The 6,942-nt window shown below is 39.7% G+C and overlaps 1 long non-coding RNA gene across 1 annotated transcript; it reads right to left on the minus strand.

Moving 5' to 3' along the window:
• Window positions 1-2,713: 2,713 nt before the first annotated feature.
• On the minus strand, window positions 2,714-4,899 carry LOC128782485 (uncharacterized). The gene is made up of 3 exons (XR_008428806.1): window positions 4,851-4,899; window positions 4,674-4,747; window positions 2,714-2,920 (listed from the first exon to the last, which is right to left on the minus strand). It is a non-coding gene; the product is annotated as an uncharacterized LOC128782485 (long non-coding RNA).
• Between the last annotated feature and the right edge of the window lie 2,043 nt (window positions 4,900-6,942).

Below are 6,942 nucleotides of genomic sequence, written 5' to 3' on the forward strand. Positions count from 1 at the left end.
TTGCCCAGTCCTCTAATTTGTCAAGGTCTGTCTCTAGGACCTCCCTGCCTTCGGGCGAGTCAACAGCTCCTCCTAGTTTTATACAATCTGCCAGCTTGTTCAGGATCCCTTCCAGTCCTGTGTCCTGTGTCCAAGTCATTTATGAAGATGTTGAAAAGCACAAGCCTATGAAATCCGAGTAGTGACAGGTCACCAATCTGATGTCACCCCATTCACCTTTCGTGCCCAACCTATGAGCCAGTTGCTCACCCATCACATGGTGTGTTTATCCAGTTGTATGCTGGACATTTTGTACAGAATGATACTGTAATAGACAGTATTGAAAGCTTTACTGAAATCAGAAAGATTACACCAGCTGGCTTCCCTTGATCAACTAGGTGGGTTGCTTTTTCATAAAAGAAATCAGGTTTGATGATCAGGACTTCCACCGCTGCCTGTGACTGATGAGTGTGTTTTCCTTCAGGTATTTTTCAGGTATTTTTTCTTCTCTGTAACTTCACCAGGCACTGAAATGAGACTGACAGGCCCATAGTTTCTAGTTGCTTTTCTTGAAAACTGGAACTGTTCAACAGCTTCTCTAGACTCCCAAGACTGCTCAAAAATCATTGAGAGAAGTTTTGTTATGCCAGTAGCAAGCTCTTGAAGATTCTTGGATGGACCCCATCAGGCTCCATATATTTGCAGGTATCCAGCTGGATAGTAGATCCTACACAATTTCAGGTTTGACTGGTGTCGCTGCAGGCCCCCAGCTGGCTAATAATTAGCATTGACTCCATGATTGCAGAAGGCTGATCAATTGCTTTATTATATCATCTTATATCATATTATACTATCTTATTAAGAAACCCAGTAACCCTTACAGACAGTCTGATACAGCTTTGACCGAATTGGTCAATCCATCAAAACACCATCCAGTGTCCAATTAAGAAATCACCCTTTGGTAAACAAATCTCTATAAAATATTCCACATGTGCACAACTGCAGGTGCAACAAGTGAAGATAAGAATTGTTTCTCATTCTTTTCTCTGATCTTCTCACAGCCTTCCCTGGGAAAATACTTGGGAAAGTCTGTGCCTGCTCTCTGTGGCCAGAGAGCTGCTGCCACAGAATGGGAGTTGACAATTTTTGCAGCTAGAGAATGCTTCCTCCCCTTCATTCCACAGATTCTTGACATAGAATTAAGACTCAATAACTCAGAATTGAACAAGTGTATTGAAATATGTGAGACACAAAGCTAAATGCAGATAGGCACAACTCTGCATGCATATGCCTACATAAGCATAGACAAGGAAAAGTTCCAGAGGCCTCCCTGTTCACACAGAAAGTATTCTGTGAAACACCTATCTTAAGCTTACAAAGCAATATTGCAGAGGGAAGTGGCAAATGAGAGCTATGTTGGGCAGGCACACTTTATGCTACAAGGGTTTCAAAAACATCCCATGCTCTATAACATCAAAAAGGTGCAATAAGGGTCAAGAAGAATTAAAAGGAGTGGTATGACTCAAGTAACCTATGTTGCAGTGTAAGTTCATTACACCCACATCTCCTATTTAAGTAATCTCAGCTCTGCGGCTTGAGCTAAAGCTCCCCAGCCAAAAAATGCTTCTAATTAGTATATTAACATAAAGATGAATCAGACCTGTATTTACTCCTGCATAACGATTTATAGGACATTGCTTAAGAGTATCAATTTGACATACTGTGGTATAGTGCAGATAAAGGTAGCAAATTAGTGAATCAGTTTGTATTAAGCTGTGTGCTGCTGTTTGCTGAACTTCTGCTGTCAGGCTGGATAAATTCTTGATAATTAGAAGGAGATGATTTTACAGAATATATGTGACCAAAATATTGTTAAAAGCTTTGCCTTGACAGAAAATGAAATCTGATTTTTTTTCACAAATTCCACTGAGCAATGTTTCTAAGCCACTATTTTCTCTCATCTTGGAGGGCTTTTTCTCTCAGTCAGATAGCTGCAAAGGCTTATTGTTGCAAGGCACCAGTTCCTGCAGATTGACCTGGTGTCTGAGGGCTACAGCAATTACTAACTCTAGCTAGTCCCCTAAAATTCCTTAAAACAGTTTTCTTGAATCTGTTTCATATACCAGAGGAAAGTGTTACAGGAGGCCTTGACAATATGACAGTACTTTAAGGTCTTCAATAAAAATGTCATGGGTCTCACAAAACCTCTGCCTTTAAAAGATTCAAGAATCCAAAATGGCAATATAAGAAAGAGCCGATAAACTCCAGTATTTCTTAACTAGGCATGAAGGTTGCCCCAGAAGACTAAATTCAGGTTGTTTTCTGTGAGATCTGTTGCATGAGGGTCAACATTTTATCAAAACAGATGCATTTGCTGACCTTCATCACTGAAAATCAATATTTTCCAACAGATCATTTTTGTGTAAATAGTCCAGGTAAAAGACTAATGGCTTACTGATCATTAAACTCCCTGACAATCTTTCTTATAGGTACAGGAGTATTTAAAGCCAAGAAATCAAAACAAAGCTATATAAAAACATGAAAACATTAAAAAAAAAAAAACAGTTAAGGATATGTTCACATTTTTATTTTCTTGTACTCTGTTTTTAAATTTTCAGGTTTGATTTTTTCTTTGAAATTTTTTTTCTTTTTTAAAAGTTTTTTTTTTTTTTTTTTTTTTTAATTTTAGATTTCACAAGAAGATCATGGAAATGAAAAAATACCAGTTCAGCTCATCGAGAAAGGATGTCTCATGGACATTGGAGTGTTTTGCCCCCTTTGTACAGCACCACTCTTTTCCTGTTTATTCCTTAAAATACCTTATTTACACAGGCCCTGAATTTATCAGAGTCCTTATATCTATCAGGGACTAAAATGACTTGACATACTTTCCCATCTCTTCCTCCAGCACACCTTAGTTGGTATCAATGTGTTTTTAGCACTGAAAAAAAAAACAAGATAATGCAGAACCAGATTCAGGAGAGAAGTAAACTACCAAGAAAAATGTAAATCAACTACAATAACATGAAAATGGTTTAAGCAATCTCAGAACCATGCTCAAGGACAAAACAGTGCATAAACTGAGGAGAGACTCAGAGAGCACTGTAGGAGCATCAGCCAGCTACGTTCTCCTAGGTGGTTTTCCTGATTTCAAAGTTGTCAGCAAGATGCTGATATTCTGCTAAGGAGAGATACAATTGGGTATCAAATGAGAGTGGCAAGGTGCAAAATTACAATGATGACTTTAAATTATTACCCAAAAAAAGATTTATTCTGAATGGTGTAACTACAAGCATGGTGCACTGTTGCAAAAGTAAAAAAAAAAAAATACTAAGCCAAACTTTGTCTTTTTAAACTATCCATTTCTAAGCAGAGATGTAAAAAAGAAATTTAAAACTTAAAAATTCCCAAAAAGCACACATAATTTATGAAATTATATTAATTATTAATACTACTCAGAACAGACTCAAGAAACCTGTGGTTTCTTTCTTCATTTTCGCCATTGCTTTTGAAGAAAAATTTGTTTCCTGATGACTTTAAGTCATCCCATGACAAATATCTTCAGATATTTTAGGAAAAAAATATTTTAAAAGTACTATTATATTGTAAGTCCCAAAATTAAACACACTTTCTACTTTCAGTATAGTTCATATTACTATCAAGATTCATCCCTCCCCTTGTACCTGAAACTTTCAGTGTTGCTCCTAAATTTAGGCACTTGCAAAATTCCATTAATTCATTAGTTCACTTCCATTAGTATTCTGCCAAATTGCCAAGGAAACTAATGACTGTCACTACTGATGCTGATTGAATGAATACTAGTGCCATAAGGAAGTAAATTGTCATTGCCCTCCTGTCTGATGCTTCTCCTTTCAGCACAAACATTGGATCCCTTTACTTTCAGCTCCATGTTCATGTCATATTTTTCAGCTAATTCCCATTTTGTCAGTTTAACAAAGAATTTCCCTTGTAGCAGCATATAAAATGTTTCACTGAGGTCAGATTTTATCTCTGTATAACAATCTATATCTGTACCTACATCACCTCAATCTCTCTATCTATCTATAAATAAGGATTCTCCTAAGAATAAGTTTAACTAAAACTTCTAAAGGTATAAAATTAGTTTGGCAAAAAAACATTTTAGAGAAACCATATTGCCCCTTCAGTTCATGTTACATTAACTAACACTTAACAAATTTTCATTTATTCTTCCTTTCCAAATCTCTTCTAATGTTCTAATGTCTGATGTACTCTGGAGCTCAAATCATGACTCTCATTTTCTCCCTTCTGTCACATGAGTTTGACCATATGCCAAAAAAAATCTCAAAAGATTCTCAGGATAAATATGGAAGACATAAGAAGTGATTATGCCTAAGGATGTTCAATGGGGAACTAAAATTACATGGTACTCCCAGCTGAGAATAGCAAGTGGGTAAAAAAGTTGACTTCCAGATAAGTTTCAGGGGAATTTTGAATGAATTACAGCATAATGAAACCAGCAGTAATACGTTTATCTTACAGCTCCATCTAGACAGAGCTCAGTGGTCAAGACATGATCACCCCACTAAAACAGACATGAAAATTCATGACTTCTCAGGCCTCACTGACAGGGGTAGCAAGAAAGTTCCAGTTTTGGGCTAGAGTAGACAGAAAAAAAAGATACATATATGACTTTGAGATGCCTTAATACTTACTAGGATTTAAAAAAGTCTGTAAGATCCATTCTTCAAACAGCATAAGCAGGTTGTCTCATCTACAGCTCTGAAACCTAGACAGTAATTTGTGTTAGAGGTTCATAAAATGGTATGGGTTGGAAGGACCTTAAAGATCCTCTAGTTGATTCTCCTGCAGTGGCTAGCGATGCAACCCACTCTGAGACCAGGTTTCTCAGATCACATTCAACCTGCCTTGAATTCTTCCAGAGATAGAATATTCTCAACTTCTCTGGGCAACCAGTAACGGTGCCTCTGAGTAAAGAATGTCTTTCTAAATATCTATGACATAGTGCCAGAGAAGCCATAGCTTCATGGAGTAGTAGCCTAGGAATTCAAAACATTCATTTAACTTTGTGTAAACTTATTCAACAAGCAAGGTGTACTCATTATTCTCACACTATCCGTGAGTGAGATGTGTGCAAATGTTCAGTGATGGTTTTATGACAACTTGAGGAAGAAATTACACTTGAAATCATTACAATTTCTGTGCTGCAGAAGCATAGGGTACAGCTCCAAACAATATTTCTCAGAGTTTGACAGAATGTAAAGCTAAGCTATCCATTTACATCAAATAAAGGCAGTGATTGTTCTTAGTTAAAATCCAGTTTGTAACTAATCACACTGACAGAATAGCACAGTAATACAACAAAGCACAATGCAATGTAATAGAAAGTGATATAACATATAACGCAACATAACATGGTATGGCATGGCATGGCATGGCATGACATAGCATAACCATAACATAAACCTGAGAGTAGTGGTCAATGGCTGTCATGGTTTGACATGGAAGTGAATTTTTTCAGGAAGTTGGGTCAAACCAATCAGTGGTCAGATTTGGATATTCGCACCTGGAGTGACCACTGAAGGCATGGACATGCCTCTGAGAACACAGGGGGTTAAAAGCAGGAACTCCCAGGGGAACTGTCTCTTTGGTTCCGGTCTTCAGCGAGTGCAGGCTCTCCCCTGCCCAGCCATGGGCTGGGTGGGGGAGGGGAAGCCATGCGGCCTGGTCCACGTAGGCCAGGGGCTGAAGGTCTGGAACCGAGCCAGCTCCTGTGGACGGAAGGGTGGAAAGAAGCGGAGATGCCTTTGTTTCCCGCCCCCCCCCCCCCCCGCCAGGGAAAGAGACAGAGAGCCTGACAGCCTCTGGAAATTTGCTGGCAGAGGAGAAGGAGAAGGTGGGGAAGATGCCCAGTGTGGGAGTTGAGAGTTCTGAGCCAAGATTTCAGTCGTCCAGGGAGTCTGAACTTTTAACCCTATCCTGGAAAATGAGGGGTTTGTAAAATATTACTCCTCCTCTATTTATAGTGGAAGAGAGACAGAGTCCGGGACCTGAGATGTTAGAAGAAGAAATATTTAGGTGGGAGGAGATGATGAAGTAGCTTTTGGCTGAACTTTTCTTGTTAGCCATAGACTGAACCAAATTCTTCTGCAACAGAGGCTGCATTTTAGGGGGATGCAGTGGTGACCAAGGGAGACCTGCTTCAGCAACCACCAGCACAGGAATGGAGAGAACAGAGAAAAGCTGAGGAGGGAATGGTGATGCCCTCTTTCTTTAGGAAGAAGATGATCTCTCTTCTTGGACCCTTGGCCCCAGGGGAAAGTGGGGGGGACTGTGGTCCCAGGATGAGAAGCTGAACTGTTGTTTCTTTTGGCCCATGGCAAAGCATCCTTAAAGGAGCCCTATGAGCAGTCTTGATCTATGCATGGTGGTGAGAGCACTGTGACATGGAAAGGAGAGTGTCACACTGGCAGATATTCTCCGGGCAGTTGCCATGAGTGACAGGGAAACACAGGGTGGCAACTGTGTTTCCTGGGGGTCTGTGGTGCAAGAGAGACTTCTCTCTCCCTTGATGGACTGAGTATTGATTATTTGAAGGGTGGCAACTTGATCAGGAATCCTGGGTGATGTCTCACTGTGGTTTTTGTTGGAATTGGGTGGGAGGAGGAGTGTTTTAGAGGGTTTTCATCCTGAATTTAGTATGTGTGTCTTTTATAGTAGTAGTAGTTTAATAAAGTTTTTTTCCTTTGTTATTAAGTTTGGGCCTGCTCTCCTCTGTTCCTGGTAACATCTCACAGCATTTCTATTGGGAAGGTGTATTTTCATGGGGGCACTGGCATTGTGCCAGTGTCAAACCATGACAATGGCTTAGAGTCCTGATGGACGTAAATGACAAGTGGTGTCGTGTGGGAGGTGGTCCTGGACGGGAATTTGTCAGGGATGCCATGGGAAACCCCAGTAGTT

The sequence above is a fragment of the Vidua chalybeata genome, chromosome Z (assembly GCF_026979565.1).
Source record: "Vidua chalybeata isolate OUT-0048 chromosome Z, bVidCha1 merged haplotype, whole genome shotgun sequence".
NCBI lineage: Eukaryota > Metazoa > Chordata > Aves > Passeriformes > Viduidae > Vidua > Vidua chalybeata.